Source organism: Mobula hypostoma, chromosome 6 (genome assembly GCF_963921235.1).
Source record: "Mobula hypostoma chromosome 6, sMobHyp1.1, whole genome shotgun sequence".
Taxonomy (NCBI): domain Eukaryota; kingdom Metazoa; phylum Chordata; class Chondrichthyes; order Myliobatiformes; family Myliobatidae; genus Mobula; species Mobula hypostoma.
The window spans coordinates 179,538,240-179,565,332 of NC_086102.1; the positions used below are offsets into that span (position 1 = coordinate 179,538,240).

Sequence of the window (27,093 nt, forward strand, 5' to 3'; positions counted from 1 at the left end):
GATTCCAGTTGTGAATGAAAATCAGATTGTATATTCATGCTCTTTCAGTTTGACGTCATTAATATTTGCATGTTTTGAAGGGCAAAACCGTTTGAAATACTTTTGTTACTGAATCATAATGTCGCATTGTTTCAAGGTGATTTTTAAAATACTGTACTTGATTTTTTACTAAGTTTTTTATTTCTGGTCGCTGCAGTAGATGGAAAAGGTTTTGATTATTCATGTTTAGTCATCAGCTGCAAAGTTCTCACATACTTGCCTTTTACCATTAGCTTTAATAACTGTATTCCAGTGCTATCAATTTAAATGATCTACATTTGACGTGAAAATTGCAGAAAGTTCCAAAAGGTGAAGTCTTATCATTGTGTGCGATCTCTGGAGAACCAGAACATTGACCAGATGACTTGCTTGCTATTTCCACATCATCGTATTTACTGCAGTGGAATGCACATGAACAAATCAGCTCTTGCAACAAGCCTCTCTGTTCTCGAGCTTCGAGTTCAACAGAAGGAAGATTCAGGAATGCTTGCAGATGTGTGGGGGAAATTTTTTTTTGAGTGCAGTTGTGTAGAATTTCTGCACACATCACATCAACTATGAAAAGTTGCAGGGGGAATCTCAGCAAACTGGAGAACGATTCAGAACTGATTTTGAACTGAGCGCATTGCAATCAATCAGTTACTGACAGCACATTATTATTAAAGAAGATGGCATTTCTTTTTACTAAATTGATTTGGTTATAGGTCAAAACTATAAAAAGTCAAACTTAAACAACGGCTTCTGTGTTTCTCTTGTGGACTCTTTTGTAACTTTCTGCACTATTTTCCAGTAATCTCATTCGGTTCATAATAAATCTGAGTGACACATTTACAGATACTTGATAAATTTTGGAATTTGAGGCAGTGAATAAAGGTATAGTATTGACCAATGGCTGAAAGGCATTACTGTTTAAATGTCCCATACAGATGTATCTTCTGTGAATTTCAAGGTTAGGTTTAGAAATGTGCTGTATATTTAAAGAGTTATTGTACAATCCACAGTATTATAATTAAAAGCAAAGTCTTTCTGATTGGACCATTCCATTATATTTATCAGTGTGACTGGAGCCCAGATTAACTTAGTACTTACTTACTGCCCATTATGCCACAGGTGTTTGGGGTGATGAGCAATGGGGGTCCTCCATCCCTGGAGGTTTTCAGAGCTTCCTTTATTGTGTCAGTCGCTCTCTGTCGGTTGTCACCTCTGTCAGCCATGCAAGTCCCACGTGGAGACTTAGGGATACTTTCATACTCAGATGAGGAAGGATTCTTCACTGCTCTTTCTATAACAGTTTTGTTTTACCTGTCTGGTTTGTTAGCCCTGAGCTGAAGCCCTGAACTTGGAGGACTGGTGGACCTCCCTTATTCTGGCCTCTAACCTTTGGCATGGGTGACCCTACAAAGAGCTAAAGCATAAAGCCCTGACTCCAGCCAACATAACTCTCCAGGTCATTGAGACGTGTAAGCTTGCAATCCCTAGGACGAGGTTGTGGTCCTTTTGGAGGATTAATTTGATGCTTTAAATTGGCAGCACAGTAGCATAGCAGTTAGCACAACACTTTACAGTACTGGCGACTCAGGTTCAATTCCCACCACTGTTGGTAATGAGTTTGTACATTCTCCCCATGACCGCATGGGTTTCCTCCGGGTGCTTCCCACAGTGCAAAGACAGACCAGTTGGTAAGATAATTGGTCATTGTCCAGTGATTAATGACAGAGCTCCAGCAGCATTTTTTGCTATTTGCATAGCATTTGACTGCTATTTACAAGTCTGAGTTGCTGTCAATCCAGCACGGATAGAAAGTGTAAGGAGCCGGCTGGATTTGAACTTGGGACCATTTGCCTCAAAGTCTGGTGCTGATGTCACTCCTCCACCAGCTGCCAATAATCTATGATTAGTGTAGGGTTAAGTGGGGGATTGTTAGACAGTGTGGCTCATATGGCTGGAAAAGCTGTACCTCAATAAATAAATTCATCAAACACATTGAACTTCTTAAAAAAATAATTACAGCAAACACTGGAATTTCAGTTTAGCTGATTGTCATCAGCTGAGTGTACCCTATACCAGATGCTTCTTTATTTATCAAGATACAGTTTAGAATAGGCCCTTTGAGCCACACCAGAGCCCAGCAATCCCCTGATTTTTACGCTAGCCACAATTTACAATGACCAATTAATCTACCAACTGGTACGCCTTTGGACTGTGGGAGGAAGAACCGGTGTACCTGGAGGAAACCCACGCAGTCACAGAGAGAACATCCAAACCCCTTGCTGCCAGTAGCAGGAATTGAACCCGGGTCTCCTGTACTGTAAAGCGTTGTGCTAACCGCTACTCTACCGTGCCACCCACACTGTGCTGAAGAATTGGATGGGTAAGAGGGGTTGAGATCCAGCAAACCTGAGTAATACACCATGAGTGGTACTCTGAAAGATGTGGGCTTGTACGTTTGTACAGCCTTTCATTTATCAATTGCTAATTGACTGAATGGGGGAAAAAAATAAAAGCTCACTCAAATCTAATGATTGTAAAGAAATTACTTTCTATTTTGATATTTACACAAGAGATTTTATACATACGAACACAAAAAATTCTACAGATGCTGAAAGTCCAAAGCAACACACACACAATGCTGGTGGAATTCAGCAGGTCAGGCAAGCATCCAGAGAAATGAACAAACAGTCGATGTTTTAGGCTGCAGAGAGTTGTAAACTTCGTCAGCTCCATGGGCGCTAGCCACCACAGAATCGAGGACTTCTTAAGGAACAGTGTCTGAAAAAAGCGGCGTCCATCATTGCTACCATCAGGAAGGAGGTATAGGAGCTTGAAGGCAGGAGCATGATGCAGGAACAACTTCTTCCCCGCTCCCATCCGATTTCTGAATGGGCATCGAAACCAGGAAAATTACCTCACTACTTGTTTAGATTTTATATATAAAATAATATGTATAAAAAAAAATATATTGGAATTCAAGTGTTTTCTTGTATTATGTATTGCAATGCACTACTGCCGACAAGACAACAAATTTCACAACGTATGCCAGTGATGTTAAACCTGTTTCTGATTCTGAGCCTTCTGGAAAAGAAGGGGGAAGACATCAGAATTAAAAGGTGGGGGGAGGGGAAGGATGATAGCTAGAAGGTGAAAGGTGAAGCTAGGTGGGTGGGAAAAGTAAAGGGCTGGAGATGAAGGAATTTGATAGGAGAGGTTTTGATAGGGAGGAAAAGATGCAGTAGAATTAAAATCACACTATGCCGTCTGTTGCTATAGAACATCTTGACATTGATTGTATTTTGGTATGATTAGGGGGTCATTTCAGATCTTGAATAGCAATAGAATCCTGTGCTTCCTATATTTAACTAGAATTTCAGCTTTGGGTTTTAATTTTATAATAACTTCATGACTTTAATTCATAAGACATATTTTGATTTACCATTTTAAAAACTTTTTGAATGCTAGACAAGAATTTCACTAGCACTGCAAAGTAAATACAGATTGAATTATTTTACTTTAACAAACTTAAGCAGGAAGAGAAGACTTTCTTCATACTGCAATTTAATAAATCTCTTAAAGCAATCACCCCATCACATAAGACATGCTGTTCTCATCGTTACCATCAGGAAGGGGATACAGGAGCCTGAAGGCACCTACTCAATAATTCAGGAACAGCTTTTTCCCCTCTGCCATCAGATTTCTGAATGGACTTTGAACCCATGGACACTACCTCACGACTTTTTAGTTTCTATTTTTTGTCTACTTATTTAATTTAACAATTTCATATATATAGTAATTCTCATTTCTTCTCTATTATGTATTGCGTTGTACCCCTGTTGCAAAGGTGACAAATTTCATGACATATGCTCCTGATATTAAACTTGATACTGATTCTGAAGCTTGAAATGAAATGCGATAATTATTGTTCTCACACGAAGTTAATATTTAGTTGTTTTATTTGGGTCAACTGGCAAAGGAAGGAATACTGGCCAAGGCAGAAAGAATTCCTTAAGTGTCATTTCAAAAATGTTGGTAATAGTGTTAAATCTTTGTTACTGGGTTGACCAACCTCTGACAATTGCAAACGAATATTAAGTGCACTTTAACAGTAAGACTCTTGCCCATTTTATGCTTTGTTAAAAAGTTAAAATGACCGTTTGTTCCTTGAACTGTGCCAGCAGAAGGCGATTCAGCACTGCAGAAATATCATGCCACACAATGCTGCACTGGACTTCTAGCCTGGAATACGAATTAACTCTTCCTTGTACGTGGCATCAATCAGGATTTTTCTGACTCCGAGGCGAGAGTACAACTACTGAGCCATATTAACAATGCAGCTATTTTAGCATAACACCAAGTTTTAGCACAAGTTTAAGCTCTGACTCAGTTGGTAGCGCACTCACCTATGAATCAGAAGATTGTGGGTTTAAGACTTACACCAGGGACCTGAGCACAAAAGTACAAACGAAGCACGTGTATAGTACTCAGGAATGCAATGTGCCTTTTTGTTGGCAGTGCAAACATTTTGTTAATCTTTCAAACTGATTCCATAGCTGCACTCTCATTGGGGTAAAAGATGCCAGGATGAAATACAGTGCTGGGAAGTCTGTTGTCCTGCATTTTGATAGAAGAAATAAAAGCATAGGCTATTTTCTAATTGGAGGGAAAATTAAAAAATCTGAGCTGCAAAGGGACTTGGGAACCCCTGTGCAGGATTCCCTAAAGGTTAATTTGCCTGTTGAGTCAGTAATGAGGAAGGCAAATGCAATGTTAGCACTTATTATTAGAACACTAGAATATAAAAGCAAGGATGTAATGTTGAGGCTTTATAAAGCACTGGTGAGGCCTCACTTGGACTATTGTAAACAGTTTAAGGCCCCTTATCTGCGGAAGGATGTGCTGACCTTCCTTGGTTGAGGGGCCCAAAACTGGAGAGGGTTCAAAGGAGGTTCACAAGAATGATTCCAGGATTGAACAGCTTGTCATATGAAGAGCATTTGATGGCTCTGGGTCTGTATTCATTGGAATTCAGAAGGATAAGGGGTGACCTAATTGAAAGGGCTCGATAGAGTGGATATAGAGAGGATGTTCCCTATGGTGGTAGAGTCTAAGACCCGAGGACACAGCCTCAGAACAGAGAGACATCCATTTAGAATTGAACTGAATTGTTCAATGTATCCTTCATATACATGAGGAATAAAGATCTTTCCATTACATCTCGGTCTAAATGTGCAATTTATAGTAATTCATAATAGATAGTATGTACAACAGGACAGTCAATATAACATAGAAGTACAATTGTATCAGCATAAATTAATCAGTCTGATGGGCTAGTGGAGAAAGCTGTCCCAGAGCTTGTTTGTGCTGCGGTACCATTTCCTGGATGGTAACAGCTAAAACGGAGCAGTGGAGGAAATTCTGTAGCCATAGTCAATGAGAGGTGAAACTGTGGAATTCGTTGGCACAGGTGGCTGCTGTACACCTAGGCCAAGTCTTTACGTGTTTTCAAGGCAGAGGTTGATAGATTCTTAATTGGTCAGGGCATGATAGGATACGATGAGAAGGAGATTGGGACTGAGAGGAAAAAATGGATCGGCCATGATGAAATGCTGGAGCAGACTCTGAGGCTAGTTCTGCTCCTTTATCTTATGGTCTCATGGACACTACTTCAACAAGGAAGATAGGAGTCCATGTTTATCCCTCCATTAAGAATCACAGAAACGTGATTTAATTATATTTGCTGATGTGGAACCAAGCTAATGGAAAATCTGTATTATAGTAACGAGTACACTTCAGAGATCATTTGAGGAATTTTGAGGTGGCAAATGGTAGTATACCATTTTGCTTTTCTGTCTTTTCATCAATTTTGTGCTTGTGGTGAGAAGATTGTGGAGGCCGCATTGTCAGTTCCAGAGCATCCCCAAACAACTTCATTTCAGCTCCTCTATGGCAAGTACAGAACAGGGGCATATTCCAGACAGACATTTTCATAACTCATTACTCAATAATGTTTTCAGTATCACAAGGCAATTTTTAACTAGCTGACTCAGATAATCCATGCAGTTCCAAAACAAATAGAAGGAGCTGGCAGTTGTCTGGGTAGGCCAGTACAGTTCTGCTTGAGTGCTTAAATTGACCATTTCTGTGGAGTGCGCCTTTTAGCTCAGGTTCTTCCAAGCATGATCCCGAGTTGTTCACTACTTTTCCCATTCAGGACCAGCGTTAACAAGCGGAAACCTCTCCACCTTGGCATAATGGTATCAGAGGGTATTTCTTTGGTCCTCTGCAAGGTCTATGAGAAATACAGGAAAAACAAAGGAGATGAAAATGTAACTAAAGGTGAAACCAAGTCACGATGAAAGGCCATATAACAGATGGCTAGCAGATTAAAATTAAGACATAGTTTCTTTTCAGAGTTGTCAATCTCAACTACAGTGCCTTGTAGAAGTATTCAGGCCCCACCACTTGTATTACATCCAGGGAATTTGACCAATTTAACGGACCAATTTTATTTGTGAATCACATGCTTTTTTTCACAATAGCGCTGAAAACACAAGGAAAATTTTAAAGCATGAAAAAGTAAAAATTCAAAACCAGAAATACCTGCAGTTCAAAAGTATTCATTCCCCTTTTGCTCAGTTGAACTACCTCTTGTAGCTATTACAGCCAGCAGTCTCTGTGCAAAGTTAATAGAGACTTATCCAAAATGTGATGGAGCAAGATTTGCCCATTCCTCCTTTCAAATTGCTCGAGGTGTGCCAGGTTAGTTGGGAGCAGCAGTGGACAGCAGGCTTGAGGTCTTGTCGGAGATGTTCAATCAAGTTAAGGTCAAGACTCTGACTGGACCACTCAAGGGCATCAATTTTTTTCATGTGAACCCACTCCATAGTTGTCCTGACTGTGTGCTTTGGGTTGTTGTCTTGCTGAAAGACAAATTCCTTTTCCAGTTTAAGCTTTCTGGCAGAGGCCAGCAGGTTTTTGTCCAGGATCTTTCCGTATTTAGCAGCATTCATCTTCCCATCAAACCTGACTAGATTTCCAGTCATTGCTGCTGAAAAGTATCCCCATGGCATGATACTACCTCCACCATACTTTACAACAGGAATGGTCTTACCTGGCTGATGCACAGTATTAAATTTATGTCACACGTTCTGTTTGGTGTTGAGGCCAAAAAGTTCCACTTTGGTCTCATCTGATCACAAGACCTTCTTTCACATCTTTACGGTATCTTTTAAGTGACACTTTACAAAGCCTTTATCGGCAGGGATATGTTTTTCTTAGCCAGGGCTTTTTCCTTGCCACTATTCCATAAATACTTTTTTGTACACTCCCTGAGGAATTGTAGAGCCATAAACCTCATAAGACCATAAGATAAAAGAGCAGAATTAAGCCTTTTGACCCATCTAGTCTGCTCTACCATTTTGCTATGGCTGATCTGTTTTCCTCTCAGCCTCAATCTCTTTCCTTCCCCCTCCGTATCCCTTCATGCCCTGACCAATCAAGAATCTCTCAACCTCTGCCTTAAATATGCATAAAGACTTGGCCTCCACAGCCACCTGTGGCAATGAATTCCACAGATTCACCACACTCTGGCTAAGGAAATTCCTCATCATCTCTATTCTAAAAGGCTGCCCCTCTATTTTGAGGTTGTGTCCTCTGGTCTTAGGTACCCCCACCAAAGGAAACATCTTCTCCACATCCACTCTATCAAGGACTTTCACCATTTGATAGGTTTCAATGAGGACATCCCTCATTCTTCTAAGTTCCAGTGAATACAGGTGCAGAGCCATCAAACGCTGTTCATATGACAAGCCATTCAATTCTGGAATCATTTCCATGAACTTCCTTTGAATCCTCTCCAGTTTCAGCACATCCCTTCTAAGATGAGAGGCCCAAAACTGCTCACAATACCCCAAGTGAGGCCTCACTAGTGCTTTATAAAGTTTCAACATTATATCCTCTGTTTTTAATTCGAGTCCTCTTGAGATGAATGCTGACATTGCAATTGCCTTATCATCTCTAGTTGCAGCCACTGACTTCAAAGTGACTGTTGGTGTCACAGTAGCCTGTCTTACAAGTGTCGTTCTTCTCAGATGACTAAGTTTAGAGGGGCACCGGACCTAGGCAGTTTTTTTTAGGGTTTCATATTTTTTCCCACTTTTTCATGATGGAACTTTGAGCTATCTTCAGTGCCTCTGAGATGGTCTTGTGTCCTTCCCCAGATTTGTGCTTCTCTATCATCATTTCACTGTTTTGCATTGACTGCTCTTTTGTCTTCATTTTGGTTTGGTCTTTCGAAAATCTACCATACCCCCCACTCTGGAAGGTCCAGCAGTACTTGTTCAGGTACTCCTCCAAATTTTCTACGTAAACAAATTAAGCGAGTCGGTAAGGTAATACAGGTGTCCCCTGCTTTTCGAACGTTCGCTTTACGAAACCTCACTGTTATGAAAGACCTACGTTAGTACCCTGTTTTTGCTTTCAGAAGGTGTTCTCACTGTTACGAAAAAAAAGCAGTGCGCGATAAAAAGTCAGCGTGATAAAAGGCGGCGCGTGCCCAGAGCAGCCGCTCTGCCCTGGATTTGGAACGGCATTCTCGCCGGCATTGCTTAAACACATGCCTGTGAGCAGCCGTTTGCAAGATGAGTTCTAAGGTATTGGAAAAGCCTAAAAGAGCTCGTAAGGGTGTTACACTTGGAGTAAAACTAGACATAATTAAGCCTTTCGATTGTGGTGAACGAAGCAAGAACAAAGTGAGTTTGGCTTGTGGAAGCTGACGAAGATGATGTTGAAGAGGTTTTGGCATCCCATGACCAAGAACTGATAGATGAAGAGCTGATGCAATTGGAAGAGGAAAGGATAACAATCAAAACCGAATGCAGTAGCGAAAGTGAAGTCGTCCAGGAACTGAGCGTGAAGCAACTACGTGAGATTTTTGCTGCAGTGATAAAGTACGACTTTAATTTTGAAAGGGTACCGCGGTTTAGGGGATATTTGCAGGATGGTTTGAGTCCTTACAAAGAACTGTATGATAGAAAAATGTATGAGGCTCAGCAGTCAAGCAAGCCTTCCATATCAGCCACAGCAGACAACGAACCTCGACCTTCAACAATGAGGCAGGCAGTCATAGGAGAAGATGAGCTGCCTGCCCTAATGGAAACAGACGACGAGATGACACCTTAGTGTCCCACCACCCCATGATTCGCGGAGAATGCAGCGGTAGCTGGGAGGCACACAGCACATCTTTAAGAAAAAAGCCGAAATAAACATGCTAATTAATTAGGTGCCACCGACACGTAATTGTCAGCCCAGATCAGAGACGACGCAATGGGAAATCGGCACTGATGTGGGCCGACAATTACGTGCCAGGCGGCACCTAATTAATCAGCATGTTTATTTTGGCTTTTTTCTTAAAGATGTGCTGGATGCGTCCCGGCTACCGCTGTACCCCTGCATGCTTCACGGCAATGTATCGGTCGGCAGCCTGGAGGGTGGAGGCCACTGCACCACCCAAACTCCGACGACTCAGTCTAACACACCATCATCAGTGTGCTCTGCGCTGTCTTCTCGATTCCCATAAGTGATACTACACTGTAATACTTTATCTCTACTTTATATAGGCTGTGTATTTTTACGTGTTATTTGGTATGATTTGGCAGCTTCATAGCTTAAAGGTTACTGGAGAGCGCTTGCGCCGTGTTTTTGCCAACAGCGCTTGTGTGAGATTTTCTGCCGACGGTGCTTGCGTGAGATTTTCGCTACGGAGAACAGTGCGGTAATGATTGTGGAAAAGTATTTCTACTTTATATAGGCTGTGTATTTATCATATCATTCCTGCTTTTACTATATGTTACTGTTATTTTAGGTTTTATGTGTTATTTGGCATGATTTGGTAGGTTATTTTTGGGTCTGCGAACGCTCACAAATTTTTCCCATATAAATTAATGGTAATTGCTTCTTCACTTTATGACATTTCGGCTTACAAACCGTTTCATAGGAACGCTCTACCTTCGGATGGCGGGGGAAACCTGTATGCAGTATTGCACCTGAGGGAAGTTCACGTAGTAATTAAAAAAGGTGACGAATACTTTTTCAGCCTCACGATTTTGGTTTTTAATGTTCAGTAAATTGACAGCTTTTGGAATTTTTCATTTGATTTACAGGATGCAGAATGTTTGTAGATTAGCTCAAAAAGTCTGACTTCAATCTCTGTAGTTATTTATTTATTGAGATACAGCGCAGAATAGGTCTTTCCAGCTCTTTGAGCCATACCCACCCAGCAATCCCTGCTTTAACCCTTTCCTAATCATGTAACTATTTACAAAGACCTATTACTCTCCCAACCAATGCATCTTTGAACTGTGGGAGGAGACCGAAGCTTCTGGAGGAAACCCGCATGGTCATGGGGAGAACGTACAAACTCCTTACAGTCAGCAGCAGGAAGTGAACCCAGGTCACCTGCACTGTAAAGTGTTGCGCTACCCACTACGCTACTGTGCCACTTGATTTTAAATTTAGAAGATGAGACAGTAAAGTGTAAAAATAGTTATGGGGCTGAATACTTTTTCAAGGCATTGTATCTGGTAGCTGCTGTGAATGGCAGAAAACACAAGTGCAGAAAGCAGATGCTTTTAGTGGTTACAGTAAGTTGGGATAAGGAAATTTACCTGTATCCAAAAGCTAGTAAATTTCTGCAGTGTATGCAAAATAGTTTTCTGCAGTGGTGTGTCCAAAGATCAACAAGACAACTGACCATAATAGTCAGCATTGAGTAGTGAGCCATAGTGTACCTTGCAAACTCATGGTACTTGAGTTTTTATCTGAAAATGATGAAGTTCAGTGTGACAATGGAAAGAGAGAAATGCAGCATAGATGGGAAAGGCTTTGAGAGGAGACTTATCGGTAATCTGGGCAAAACTAATGAGTAAGGTCACAGCAAAACAATTGGATGTTTTCAAGAGAGAATTTAATGTGATGCAGAACTATTTCATACACTCAGGAAGCAATTTTTTAAAAAAAAGTCTTGTCGTGGGTGACTAAATGGGATAGAAACAACATCGATATTTTTTAAACACATGTTTAGTGGGATGGCGGCCTAGTACATCTGTAGATTAGTCGGATCAGTACATCCGTAGAAATTTGCAAGTGTCTTTGGTGACATACCAAATCTCCTCGATTCCTAATGAAATATAACTATTGTCATGCCTTTCCATGACAAGATAGTAACATGACAAAGAGAGTATAGGAAAAATGTATTTAGTTCTTTGAGATACTGCACGAAATAGGTGCTTTCAGCCCTTCAAGTCAACATTGCCTAGTAATTCCCCAATTTAATCTGAGCCTAATCATGGGACAATTTACAATGGCCAATTAACCTACCATTGGTACGTCTTTGATTGTGGGAGGAAACTGGAGCACCCAGAGAAAACCCACATGTTCATGGGGAGAACATACAAATTCCTTACAGGCAGTGGCGGGAATTGAACCTGGGTCACTGGTACTGTAAAACGTTGTGCTAGCCAGGACACTACCATGCCGCTCATATGTGTAATAATATTAGATTAAAAAAAGGACACCTAGGAGCAATAAAGTCCCGCAAAATGGAAAATGCTGATGCTGTACACAAGAATACTAGAATGGAAACGCTGAGTATTTTTGGGCATAAGTAAGTACAACTAGGGGGAAAAATAATCATCTTGGAAATTCTAAGAAAACTAATATAAAACAGGAATAGGTGCCATTCCCTTTTATCCCCCCCTTTCCTCCTCCAAGTCAACAACAACAAAATAATGCGTGAAAAGATTAATAAATCTCCAGGACCAGATTGTGTATCTGTCTCAGCGTTTAAAAGTAAATGTGACCTGTTTTTCTTGGTATAATGTTTTGAAATTCTCTCAAATTGGGCTGTGTTTTTCAGAATAGAGGTCTGTCTGAGCTGTTCTGCAAATTACAATAGGTGTGAAAGAGAATTCAGAAAGATAGCCAAGCCTCTGTTGGGGAAATTGCTGGACTCTGCAATTAACCGTGGATTGACTGAGCACCTTGAAAATTAGATCATGCTTGACAAACTTGATTGGATTTATTGGGAGAGCTGAGTAAGGTCATGGGCAGTGCAGTGGTATGGAAGTTAATTATATGGACTTCTGGAAGGTACTTGCTAAAAATCCCTCATAAGAAACAGTTAGCTAAGGTTGAGGCTCATGGAAATGAAGGCAATTTATTGACCTGACTAGGAAATTAACTGAGCAGCAGGAGAGAGAAATGACAATGGGCAGGCAACCAAATTGGCAGGATGGGATAGTGGGATCTGCAGAGGCCTGGAAACAGGTTTACCTATTATTGTAGTGTAATTACAAATAAGTTTCAAAGGGCTACTGGTCGGTTGAGTGAATAGGTGGCATAATAAGACCATAAGATATAGGAGCAGAATAGGCCATTTGAACCATGGAGTTAGCTCTGCCACTTCATCATGGCTGATCCATTTTCTCCCTCAGCCCCAATTTCCTGCCTTCTACCTGTATCCCTTCATGCCCTGACTAATCAAGAATCTATCAGCCTCTGCCTTAAATATACCCAATGATTTGGCCTCCACAGCAGCCTATGGCAACGATTTCTAATAATGGCAAAGTCTTCCAATAATGGCAAAGTCTTCCACTTCAGACTTAAGTATTTTCTAAATAGTGAATTTCTAGAAGCACAGATATAAAGGGTCCAGTCACACAGATCAAAAGGTACCTTGATAAGATACTAAAATTGCTAATGTAGTTTTGTTTTCCACCATGAAGTCCTGATGGTATTAGGAATAGAATATATGCTACTGCTATACAAGTGCTGGTTTCACCACAGAGAGTATTGTGAACCTACTTGGACACACACATCTTAGGAAGGATATGATACCCTGACCAGCAAGTGTTAAGTTATAAATGGAGATTACAATTTGAGCTGTACTTACTTGAATTTAAATTGCTTGAGGTTTCATTTGATGGAGTTAATCAGGTGGTTCAGGGGAGTTAGGTAGTTTTTCTCCGTGCACACTCTTTCTACTGGCTGGTGTAACCAGGGCAAGGAAAATCAAGAGTAGCATTAACTAAAATCATATTTTTACTATGGGCTGCAGAAATTTATAGGTGGTACTAGGCCAATTAATTGAAATTGTGGTAACTAAGCACATTTTAAGGGAAAATGGGAATGCTGGAGTTAGATCAGAGATCAATCACAATAAATGTGGAAGGATGAGGGGAGATCTGATGAGAGTTTTATAAGATTATGAGGGGCATAGATAGAGTAGACAGGGACTATCTGTTCCCAGGGTAGACATCTCTTAATACCAGAAGGCATGCATTGAAGGTGAAGGAGTAGGTTCAAAGGGGGTGTGAGAGATTTTTTTTTACTCAGTTGTGGATGCCTGGAATGTGCTACCTAGTCTGGTGGTGCAGGCAAATACATTAGAGACTTTTAAGACGCATTTAGATAAGCACATGAATGTAGGGATATTGACATTGTGTTGGTCTGGGTGTTTGCTGACTTGCATTTTAGCTGGTTTGGCACAACATTGTAGGCCGAAGGGCTTGTTGCTGTACTGTACTGTTCTGTGTTCTAAGATCTATAATTGGATCTGTCAGTCCTGAAGAAGGGTCTTGGTCCGAAATGTCAACTGCCTACTGGATTCATTTCCATAGATGCTGCCTGACCTGCTGAGCTCCTCCAGCATTTTGTGTGTGTTGCTTTGGATTTCCAGCATCTGCAGACTTACTCACATTTATGTTCTGTATGTGGATATATTTGTTTCAGAGTGAGTGAATCAGAGGTTAACCATGTTGATACCTGGGAATGGGGAGCTGTCCTATGAGGAGAGATTAATTAAGTTGGGTTTGCACTGTGTAAATCTTTGAAGAATGAGAGGAGATCTCATTGCAAAGTACAAAATTCTTATGGGGCTTGCCAGTAGATGCAAGAATATTACTTTTGACTAGGGTGTTTCAAAGTGAGCAGTTAGCCATTCAAGATAGAGGTGAGAAGAAATATTTTGACCCTGAAGCTAATGAGTCTTTTGGATTTTTCACTCTCGGGGCTTGTAAAGGCTCAGTTGCTGAGGGTACTCAAGACAGTGATAGATTTTTGGAGGTTAAGGAAATTGATAGAACTGAGGTCAGTGGTGGGGGGGGGGGGTTAATCCTGGTTGACACATCTTCCATAGCATCCAAGAATAATGTTTAAAGTTGAAGAAATGTATTTGATCCTTTATTAAGAAACTAGCAAAACAACACAATCTTGAAGCGATAAAATTAATGAAACTAAAACTAACAAAATTAAATAAACTTAAGTAGAATTAAGCAAAGTTAAGTGCAAATGGTTAAACACAATTAAATGGTCAGCACAAAGTTATCACCCTGACCTAGTTCTACACTAACCAGAACGACCATTTTTAAAAAAACATGAACACGTAATTGAAACGCTTCACTTCTACCATGGCCCCACCAACGTGACTAACTACCGTAGTAAACGCACAACACAATGCAACACAGATGGGGAATAGATACATGGCTCCTACATGCACCTTATACATCTTTCTGTTTCAGGCAGGAAGCAATGCTCCAGTACTTACAACAGCCCAGTCTATGAGTCAAAGTCTCAGAGGAGGTTTCTCCATCCAGACCCTTATCACGTGTTGTTGCTCCGCTTCTTGTGGTATATCGAGTGGCAACCTTGCCGTTTCTTTAGCATTTGTTTGTTTTATTTTTATGAGATGGAGTTGCTAGCTCGATGCTCAACCCAGCACAGTAGAAAGTGTGCAAGGAGACAATGTCATTTGAACCCAGGACCACTCACCTCAAAGTCTGGCGCGGATGCCATTACACCACCGGCTGGCTATCCATATCATGACACAAGTTAAAATCATTCCTATGGGTTTACTTATTTTATTATTTATTTATTGGGATACAGCACGGACTAGGTTGTTCTGGCTGTTCGATCCGCGCTGCCCTGCAATCCCCTGATTTAATCCTATCCTAATCGTGGGACGATTTACAATGACCAGTTACCCTACCAATGGGAATGTTGGTACCCTGATGCAAGGAAACAGGAGCAGCCAGAAGGAGCCCACGTTGTCACAGGGAGAACGTGTAAGCTCCTTGTAGGCAGCAGTGGGAATTGAACCCAGGATGCCTGTACTGTAAGACGTTCTGCTAACAACTACGCTACCACGCCGCCCTATTGTGTTTTCATGATCTGAAAAATTGGAACACTGGATCATTGGTTCCCGGTAATGAAATAAATCCCAGTTTACTTACAAAGCAGTTTAATTTTACTTTAGAAGTTATGAAATATTTTTCCAAGGACATTGTCCTCCAACTGGAATGAAGCTGCTGCTTTGCTTACTAGTGAACCTCTGGAGTTAGGAAATCCTCAGTAAGCCTCCACAGTAAACATTGGGCTCAGCATTTGTTTAATCACTTGATGTAAATATGCAATATAATAGCAGTTGTACATTAAACTCTACTTCTGAAATTGAATTCACAGCTTCTGCTTTATTCACCATCAGCATTTCCAATGGAGGCCAGATTTCTGCTCCATTTTGAACTGGATTGCAGGGTCTACTTCTCGGGCATTAACTTTTGTACTGATCTGCTGCGATTGTTGTCACACAGTTCTTTGTGGTCTGGAGTCTATAATTAAGAGCCGAGAAGCTCTTTAGCAAGGGAGGTATTTTATCCTGGGAAGATGCTTTGTGTCTGCAGCACAAACATTTCCCAATTACAGAGCCTTTAAAATCACAGGATATAGTAATTGACTGACAAAGGTAGAAACCATAACTATATCAAAAGCATCATCGATTACTAATTTGACAGAGCAAGGAGTAAAATCCATGTAGTACACAGAAAAATGAGGCTCACTTAAGCTTAGAACCCTACTGTGTGAGACTTGTGTCTCCATTCAGTGATTTGTGGAGTGACACAAATACAGTTTATGTTTATACCATTAGCAGATTATGCCTTGTCACACTGTAATTCTGATTGATTGACAACTCCACTAAACTACCCACAATTGCATACCATTCTATATATCTTAATATATACGCACTTTGTTCCTGATGCAGTCAGTCTCTTCAAATAGATTTTGATTGACAATTTCTTTTGTAGGAAACTAGGAACGATTAGGAGGTGTAATCTAATCACAATAGAGGTATGAATTATCACATATTTAAGCACATTTGAAAAGCAGTTCAGTGATTGTTAGATGTTGCTCTGCCAAAGTTATTTTGTGATATTTTGGTTACTGTATGCAGTTTGGCATTATAGTAAAATAAATCATAATATGTATATTTTCAAATAGCCACAGTGACAGGTTTTATTGACTCTCAGATATGACATTTCCTGGTTGGGGGAGTAGAGGAGAGGCGGGTCTAGTTCTCCATCTCTATAGGTCCTTGATTCCTACACTACACTACAGTTAAAACTAGCTCACAGTGGATATTGGTTTTCCGATTACCCTGTGAAGGCGTGCCCAGTCATTCTAGTTTTACACCGTTGGTTTACTGCTGAAAGATTTAAAAACTGAATAGCTAGTTTTAAAAAAAAAACATGGGCGAGTTGGCATTTGAAGGGCAGAGGGAAAGTTACTTTCACAAGAACATTATAGTAAAGTTCAAAGTTAATTTATTATCAAAATATGTATAAATTATACAACCTTGAGATTCGTCTGCTTACAGGCAGCCACAAAGCAAGAAACCCAAAAGAAGCCAGTTTTAAAAAAAGACCAACACCCAATGCATAAATAGAGTGTAGGGTATAAGACACCTTATGCAAACGATAAAAGCAAGTAACAGCATTCAGAACGGAAGTTAATGCGTAGACCTGAAACCCGGAGCAGCTGGAGCAGGCCACAGCCTCAGTCTCAGTTCATCACACAGCAGGGTAAGTGGTAGTGAAGCTCGTAGCAACCGTAGCAGGACACAGCTACGGCAGCGTAAACATGGTAGAGCAGCAAGCAGCCTGCAATTGATGAAAGAAGTTCATGAAAATCAGCTGTTTTTGGATGAAACTGAAACAGTTTTTTTTTGTTCTGTTTACGAAAAAGTGCATTTTAGTATCTGAATTTAGCAGCGGGCAGGTCCGCCAAGCACTGGATTTCTAAAGCCAAGATGTACGTGGAGGAAATGCACTGTTTTGATGTGCTGTACCACTTGTCCCTGACAGAGGTCTAACACTTGTGCAACACAGATAATGCGTTACCCCCTGCGTTCATACTTGGTTGTATAAGAGTGAGCAGCGAGCAGTCACCCAGCATAGAATGGCCGTCATATCTAAAATTCAATGTATTATCCAAACATTTGTGTCACCATATACAAACCTGAGATTCATTTTCTTGTGGGCATACTCAAGAAATCCATAATAGGGTAATCATAATGGAATCGATGAAAGACCGTATTAACATTGGTGTTCAACCTAGTGTGAAAAAGACTCTGCAAATAGTCATAGTCATACTTTATTGATCCTGGGGGAAATTGGTTTTCGTTACAGTTGCACCATAAATAATAGTAATAAAACCATAAATAGTTAAATAGTAATATGTAAATTCTGCCAGGAAATAAGTCCAGGACCAGCCTATTGGCTCAGGGTGTCTGACCCTCCAAGGGAGGAGTTGTAAAGTTTGATGGCCACAGGCAGGAATGACTTCCTATGACGCTCTGTGTTGCAGCTCGGTGGAATGAGTCTCTGGCTGAATGTACTCCTGTGGCCACCCAGTACATTAGGTAGTGGATAGGAGACATTGTCCAAGATGGCATGCAGCTTGGACAGCATCCTCTTTTCAGACACCACCGTCAGAGAGTCAAGTTCCATCCCCACAACATCACTGGCCTTACGAATGAGTTTGTTGATTCTGTTGGTGTCTGCTACCCTCAGCCTGCTGCCCCAGCACGCAACAGCAAACTTGATAGCACTGGCCACCACAGCCTCATAGAACATCCTCAGCATCGTCCTGCAGATGTTAAAGGACCTCAGTCTCCTCAGGAAATAGAGACGGCTCTGACCCTTCTTGTAGACAGCCTCAGTGTTCTTTGACCAGTCCAGTTTATTGTCAGTTCGTATCCCCAGGTATTTGTAATCCTCCACCATGTCCACACTGACCCCCTGGATGAAAACAGAGGTCACCGGTACCTTAGCTCTCCTCAGGTCTACCACCAGCTCCTTAGCCTTTTTCACATTAAGCTGAAGATAATTCTGCTCACACCATGTGACAAAGTTTCCTACCGTAGCCCTGTACTCAACCTCAGCTCCCTTGCTGATGCATCCAACTATGGCAAAATAAAAAATAAATACATAAAATAAAATACAATATATATAAATAAATAAGCAATAAATGTTGAGAACATGAGATGAAAAGTCCTTGAAACTGATCCATAGGTTATGCTTGGAAAATTTAAGGTGACTCTAGTGGAATTTGAAGTAATCTTCACCTGCACTTCGTAATTGCTGACAATTTGTAAACTGTGATCTCTTTTTAAAGAAAGCAGCTCTCAGTTCAGTACTTCATTCTTGGAGCTAAATGTATAGAGATACAGCACAAGAAAGTGATCAGAAGTCATTGGCATGTCCTAATGCTCAGAACTGATGTCACGGCTGTTTCCATAGCTGGTTCTGGTTCATGACTCACTTCCAAATCAAGCTGCATCCAAGGGAGATGAATTTTATTGAATCCTTAGTTACAACTCTGGTAGCATTTACACAAGATTATTTACTCAGAAGCTAATCCAGTCTGGTGCAACATTCCTCTGGGGATACACCGTTTAATAAAACAGAACATTGCTTTAAGAATAACCTGTGTTCCAGTCCTTGACAGGTAGATTTTTAGATTGAAGAAGGTGATGTTCTCATTAAACGTGTCCAAGCAGTTGGGTGATTTTCATTTAGAAATAACCTACCAATCATTAGTAGACAGATACATTTCAGAAAAGTACCTAATACTCAGTCAGTTCCTGACCAAACATGTATTAATTGAAGCATTCTTTTATCTTGTCTAATTTGTGACTTATTTCCAGTTTGCACTTATTAATATTTGGGGGAGGAGAGTTGAGGGGGGGCAAAGACCCATTTACAGATCTAATTTGCATTTCAAGAATCCAAAACTCTTAATTATCTATTGTTTGTTCACCTTTTAGCATTCCTTCCGTTCTGCATTGGCTAACTCAGACTGAAGGAGTGATACAAATGCTAAAAACAGTCATGAGGCAGGAAAGATGATAGCGTTCGTTGACTTTTTGCTACATTTCAAAATTCAAGGTCAGCTGAGTCTGAACAGAACTGTACATGGTCACTGTCTTTCAATTAGAATGATGTAATGTATACTCGTACTTGTGTAGTTCTGTGGATATGTTCTGAGCATTTTATGAGGCATTGGACCCAAGTCTGTAAATCAGATATGGTCTTTAATTAATTTTAAATTTTCTCCATCTTTCTGGTTATCCCATTTCTGTACTGAAAGGACACACAGGCCTTTGCAGTAATGTTTCAGCTGATAGTGCTCTGTAATTAGCTGTTAAGAAGAATGCATGATCTCTTCTATATAGTGAAATGGCTAGGCTGCCCCAGGGCTTACTGAATTACTCTGACCAAGATGGGACACCATTTAACAGAGCAACACACACAGAAAGCTGGAGGAACTCAGCAGGCCAGGCAGCATCTATGGAAATGAGTAAACAGTCGCTGTTTCGGGCCGAGACCCTTCTTCAGGGCTGGAAAGGAAGGGGAGAAGACAAAGTAAGAAGGTGGGGTGAGGGGAGGCGGAAGTACAAGGTGGCAGGTGATAGGCAAAACCGGGAGATGGGATGAAGTAAAGAGCTGGGAAGATTGGTGGAATAGATAAAGGATTGGAGAAAGGGAATCTGATTGGAGAAGACAAAAGAAAGGGGAGAGGGGGGAGCACCAGAGGGAGGTGATGGGCAGGTGAGGAGGGCAGAGAAGGAAACAGGAATGGGGAATGATGAAGTGGGGAGAAAATGCCATTATCTGAAGTTCGAGAAATTGATGCTCGTGCCATCAGGTTGAAGGCTACCCAGACGGAATATAAGGTATTACTTCTCCAACCTGAGTGTGGCCTCGTACTGTATTTACTTGTCAGAATGGGAATTGGAAGTAGAATTTAAAAGGGTGGCCACCAGGAGATCTCACTTTTTTGTCACGGATGGAGTGAAGGTGCTCAGCGAAGTGGTCTCCCAGTCTATATTGGGTCATTTAACAGAATTGGACTTGGTAGTACCCTATTTAATGCAGCTAGAGGAGTCCTTAGAATCTCAAATGACCTCTGTGTTGCACCTAGACTGTAGGGTATGCTTTGAGCCAGATTCCACATTGGTGAATGTATGAGTGGATGTTTACTGAATTCCTGGCAGAAATGACGAGGCAGATCATGACACCACTAATTACACAATATAGTTTGACTTCAGCATCATCATCTTAACATACAGTGAGTCCAGTTATCCCTCAGTCTTAAACCATCATGGTTCAGCATGTTTTGCAATGAAGGCCCTCCACCTCTCAGTCCATTCTTCACTTTGGCACTACATGTAAAGATATAATTAATCCGTTACTGCTCAGTTGTTGGTTGATTGTCTTCTCACTTTTAATGCAAGAACTTAGTGTACACTTGCTGGCTGAAGTTGCAGAGGTCCATGGGAAATGGTCAGTGATGTTTACCAAATGGCCATATCCAAGCTTTGGGTATCAGAGTCAGAATCAAGCTTATTATTTTGTTATTTTTGCATCAGAAGTACAGTGCAGACATGACAATTACTATAAGTTACAAAACTAAATGCTAACAAAAAATTTTAGGTAGTGATCAGGTTCATGGACCCTTCAGAAATTTGGGCGAGGGGAAGATGCTGTTTCTAATAGGTTGACTGTGGGTCTTCAGGCTCCTGTACCGCCTCCCTTGAGGCAGTAATAAGAAGGGGGCATGTCCCAGATGGCGAGGGTTCTTAATGATGAATGCTACCATCTTAAGGTAACACCTCTCTAAGATGCCCTTGATGGAGCTGGTGAAGTCTATAACCCTCTGCAGCCTTTATCGAGCCTGCACATTAGCACCTCCACACCAGGCAGTGCTGCAACAAATCAGAGTGCTCTCCATCGTACATCTGTAGAGATTTGCAAGAGTCTTTGACAAACCGAATCCCTATAAGCTCTTACTGAATAGTTACCGGTGAGCTTTTATCATATCTGAGATGTCGACCCCCAAGAGCTTGAAAGCTGCTCATTTTTACCACTGATGAACCCCTTAATTAGAAGAGTGAGGTTGTTGTTGTGGCACCATTCAACCAACTGATCTATGCATTAGACTCAGATATGTATATATTATTAGCCATTTTTGCAATGAGGTATGAGAAGAGATTGGGCAGAAGTAAACCAGAACTGATAAGTACTTCTAAGAGTGGAAGGAGAGAGGGATCAAGGCTCTTAGCAGGGTGCCATAGCTGTCCAGAATTTTCTTGGATCAACTCTCCAGTCTAACTCAGTGCAGAGCAATATGTGAGGTGTGACCTTTTGATGCCTCCACCAAGATGAGGCAATGTCAATGACTAGTAAGATGACTTAATTTTTGTTCTTGATTTCTTCCAGCTTGGGATATTTCACACATCTTGTAGATTGCCTTCACCTGTCATGTAAGAAAGGTCAATAATGTTTTTCTTTCTCAGCTAGAAGGGGACCAATATCATGTGATAACAAGGAAATTTGCTCACAATAGTTGAAAGGGTTGAAACCAGATTGGTAAGAAACAAAATAGCAGGTGGGTAGGTCAAGCAAGACCAGTGGACAGAGCAGACAGAAGCAGATATCGAGTATGGGACAGCTGGCAGGCTCAACTACATTTACTTACAGGCTTGCATTATGCAAGGAACCTCAGTGGTAGGTCAGATTATGTGACACCTTGGATCAATGCGTGGAATTATTATACTGCAGTCAGAGAAGCATGATTGAGGGAAGGGAGGGACTGGCAATTCTATGTTTATTTATTGAGATAGGCCCTCCTGGCCCCTTGAGCCACACTGCCCAGCAACCCCCAGTTTAACCTAGCCTAATCACAAGAGAACCTGGAGGAAACCCATGGGGTCACAGGGAAAATGTACAAACTCCAACAGACAACGACAGGAAATTAACCTAGATTGTTGGTACTGTAAAGCATTGTGCTAACCACTGCAGAACTGTTTCCCTCCAGAGGAGACAGAGGAAGGTGCAAAAGAGGAGGAGGGAATTCTCTCTACTAATCATGGACGACATCATGGCCGAATTTAAAGAATATTCTAAAAGGATTGTACAGTGAAGTCACACGGGTAGAATTTAGCCATGAGAGGTAGAAATATCTGTGCTGGGGTTATGCTATAGGTTTCCCAATAGTGGGGATTAGAGGAACAGATATAAGCAAATTCCAAAGAACAGAAGTGGCAGATTTTAGCTTTCATTATTGACTGGATTGCCTTCATGTGAGGAATATAGATGGAGCAGAATTGGTTAAGTGATTCCAACTGAGTTTTTTTTTGAATCAATATATATAGAGAGAGAGTCCTGCTACAAATGCAGCAATATTCAAACCCAACCTTATTTTAGAAAATAAAATGGCTGGTGGAAGTGTTGGTACGGGTACACTTGGGGAACATTCAGAGTTCAAAGTATATTTATTATCAAAATATGTTCTGTGTACTATATACAGCCTTGAGATTTGTCTCCTTACAGGTAGCCACAAAACAAAAACCCAACAGGACTGTGATTTTTATAAATGACCTGGATGTGGAAGTAGAAGGATAGGTTAAGTAAGTTTTCTGATGACACAAAGGTTGGAGGTGTTGTGGATAGTCTTGAGGGTTGTTAGCAGTTAAAGTAGGACATCGATAGGATGCAGAACCGGGCTGAGATGGGGCACTTAGAGTTCAACCCAGATATGTGTGAAGTAGTTCATTTTAGTAGGTCAAATTTGAAGACAGAATATAGTATTAATGGTAAGACTCTTGGTAGTGTGGAGGATCAGAGAGATCTTGGGGCTCATGTCCATAGGACATTCAAAGCTGCTGCGCAGATTGACAGCGTTGTTAAAAAGGCATATGGTGTGTTGGCATTCATCAACTATGGGATGGAGTTCAAGAGTCATCAGGTAATGTTACAGCTATATAAGACCTTGGTCAGACCCCACTTGGAGTACTGAGCTCAGTTCTGGTCATCTCTCTACAGGAAAGATGTGGAGACTATAGAAAGAGTGCAGAGGATATTTAAAAGGATGTTGCCTGGATTGGAAAGCATGCCTTATGAGAATAGGTTGAGTGAACTTGGCCTTTTCTCCTTGGAGAGATGGAGGATGCGATGTGACTTGATAGAGGTGTATAATATGATGAGAGGCATTGATCGTGTGGATAGTCAGAGGCTTTTTCCCAAGGTGGAAATGGCTAACATGAGAGGGCATAATTTTAAGGTGCTTGGAAGTAGGTACAGAGGGGATGTCATAGGCACATTTTTCACGCAGAGAGTGGTGAGTGTGTGGAATGGGTGCTGGCAACGGTGGTGGAAGTGGATACAATAGGGTCTTTTAAGAGGCTCTTGGACAGGTACATGGAGCTTAAAAAGATAGAGAACTATGGGTAACCCTAGGTAATTTCTGAAGTAAGTACATGTTTGGTACAGCATTGTGGGCCGAAGGGCCTGTATTGTGCTGTAGGTTTTCTATGTTTCTATATAACTGAAGTTCACAAAATGAAACCACAACCACGAAGTTTGTCATCACTGCAGCCAATTCAGTAGCCTGTTAGTTGTAGGCCATAGCCTCAGTACTGTGCAGAAATGATTAAACCTCGCTGATCAGTGAGCTGAACCAACCTGTCTCTAGCCTCTGGCCCCAACACCCTGACCTTTTCAATCTGGCGTGGCGCTTAAGTTGTCCAAACTTTGGGTCGATCGGTTGCTGGTCATTCTATGTTTTAAGGTAGTTATCGTAAGGGATTGGGACTGGAGTTGGTTCATTATTGTCACATGTAGCAAAATACCATAAACAACTTCTCTTGCATATTGTTCATACTGATGAAGTTCCAGGCCTGAGAGTGTATCAAGGTGCCAGGGCCCCGATCCGAGAGCAAGGAGCGACCCGCTACTTGGCCGAGTTAAGCACTGGGCCTGCTTGTAAAGGTCAGGGTGTCAGGGCCAGAGGAGAGGGACAGGCTGGCATTTAGCTTGCTGCTCACACGCTTTACTCGTCTCTGCTGAACTGAGGCTGTGGGCTCCTGAAGTGGCTCTGGGCTCACTTTTGTGAACTTCTGTTCTGAATGTTACTTGTTTACTTTTATTGTTGCACAGTTTTAATTGCTGCATGTCGGGTGTTTTGATGGTCTTTTTTAATGGGCACTATTGGGTTTGTTTACTTTGTGACTGCCTGTAAGGAATCTCAGGGTGTATATAGTATTCAAATTGCAAACAAGAGAAAATCTGCAGATGCTAGAAATCCAACAACACATAAAATGTTGGAGGTACTCAACAGGCCGAGCAGCATCGATGGGGGAAAAAAGTACAGTCGACGATGGGTCTGGACCTAAAGCGTTGACTGTACTTTTTTTCCATAGATGCTGCCTGGTCTGCTGAGTAAATCCAGCATTTTGTGTGTGTGTGTTGTATATAGTATACATACTTTGTACTACTTTGAACATTAAAGTAGAACAAGGAAAATTGTAACAGGTATAGTGCAGGTAAACAATGTGCAAAATCATAGCAAGGTAGATTTTGAGGTCAAGAGTCCATCTGATTGTTGGGAATCACTTGGTACTCATGTAAGAGCGGGATAGAAGCTATCACTGAGCCATGGTATGTGCTTATAGGACGGGAGAGAGGAGAAGAGAATGGGTGGTGTCTTTGAATATGCTTTCTGCTTTACTGAGGCTTTGAGTAGACAAAGGACATGGAGGGGAGACTGGTTTCTGTGATGTGCTGAGCTGTGCCCCCAACTCTCTGTAGTTGCTTTCAGTAATGGACAGTAATTGCCGTGCCAAGCAAGTGTATCCAGATAGGATGCTTTCCAGATAGGTGGTCATCACTATCATTTTGTGCCACTTTGTATGATGTGTGTGATTATCGTCTTCCGTCTGTCTTTAATCTGAGACGTTGTGATTGTCTATCCATAACCATGATTGTTTTCGGAAATTTTTTCTACAGAAGCAGTTTGCTATTGCTGCCTTCTGAGCAGCGTCTGTACAAGATGAGTGACCCCAGCCATTATCAATATTCTTCGAAGTTTGTCTGCCTGGTGTCAGGGTGGTCGCATAACCAGGACTTGTGATATGCACCAACTGCTCATGCAGCCATCCACCACCTGCTGCCATGGCTTCATACAACCCTGATTGGCGGGTGGTTAAGCAGGCGCTACACCTTGCCCAAGGGTGACCTGCAGGAGATGGGAGGAAGAGAACACCTTGCACCTCCTTTGGTTGAGCCGTATCTCTGCATGGCCACCATTTTCTGTGATGCATCGATTTAAAAACTGGCAAGGGTCAATAAGGGCATGCCAAATTTCTTTAGCCTCCTGAGGCATAGGTGAGATTTCTTGGTTGTGGCATCTATGTGGTTGGGCCAGGACAGGCTGTTGATGTTGTTCACTCCAAGAACTTGAGGCTGTCAATCCTCTCAATCTCAATGCCACTGAAGTAGACAGGAGCTTGGCGACACTCCTCTTACTGAAGACTTTTGTTCTGTTGACTTTGAGCGAACAACTGTGCTCTGACACCACAATAGGGTTGGTCTTTGAGTTAAGGTCCTAAAATTGGGGAAGGATTATTTTAATACCTTGGTAAAAATAGTTCGGGAGGAAATGCTTGCAGGTAAAGTGACATCTTTTAAACTGGAAACAGAAACATAGAAAACCTACAGCACAACACAATTTTGGCCCACAAAGCTATACCTTAGAAATTACCTAGGGTTACCGATAGCCCTCTATTTTTCTGAGCTCCATGTGCCTGTCCGGAAGTCTCTTAAAAGACCCTATCGTATCCGTCTCCATCACCATCACCGGCAGCCCATTCCATGCACTCACCACTCTCTGTGGGGGGGAAAAAAACAAACAAACAACAACAACAACAACTTACCCCTGATATCTCCTCTGTACCTACTTCCAAGCACCTTTAAACTGCGTCCTCTCGTGCTAGCCATTTCAGCCCTGGAAAAAAGCCTTTGACAATCCACACGATCAATGCCTTTCATTATCTTGTACACCAGTGGTCCCCAACCTCCGGGCCACGAAGCATGCAGTGGTGCAGTGGTAGCCGGGATGCACCCAGCATATCTTTAAGAAAAAAGCCGAAATAAACAAGCTAATTAATTAGGTGCTGCCCGGCAGGTAAATGTCGGCCCAGATCAGAGGTCCTATATAGCTGCTACATTACCTCTCGACTCCTAAATTCAGTCCCACAATTGATGAAGGCCAATGCACCGTATTCTTTCTTAACCACAGAGTCAACCTGCCCAATAACTTTGAGCGTCCTATGGACTCAGACCCCAAGATCCCTCTGATCCTCCATACTGCCAAGAGTCTTACCATTAATACTATATTCTGTCATCATATTTGACCTACCAAAATGAACCACCTCACACTTATCTGGGTTGAACTCCATCTGCACATAAGAGGATATTCATAATTTTCCCCCATGGTAGCAGTATCAAAAATGGGAGGACAGTGCTCAAGTTGAGAGGAAGGAATCTTAAGTTTTTTTTTTACGTAGTGGTTGAAATTTGGAACTTGCTGTAAGAGAAAGAGGTGTACCAAGTATACAAAGGCAATGTGGTCAAAAGGTTGGCCTCGTTAATCGGTTATCCATGGTCGATCCATTGCAGATGGTGCAGTGGACTGCAAATCACAGTGTCTGTATTAAGATATTGGTTGCTCACATGCATATGTTGTCCATAGTTAGACGTCAGGTTGGTGTTAGGGGGTGGAATCGCAATCAGTTCTGGTTTAAAAAAAAAAGGCTGCATTAACGTAGGACAACCGCAAGATGATGTACGTGCGGTCAGTGATGCCCTGTATTGTGGGGACAACTGACAA

The 27,093-nt window shown here is 41.5% G+C and overlaps 1 protein-coding gene across 2 annotated transcripts in view; it reads left to right on the forward strand.

The window, feature by feature from the left end:
* Positions 1 to 27,093, forward strand: part of fign (fidgetin) — a 96,523-nt gene that overhangs the window by 15,007 nt on the left and 54,423 nt on the right. The window lies entirely within an intron of this gene.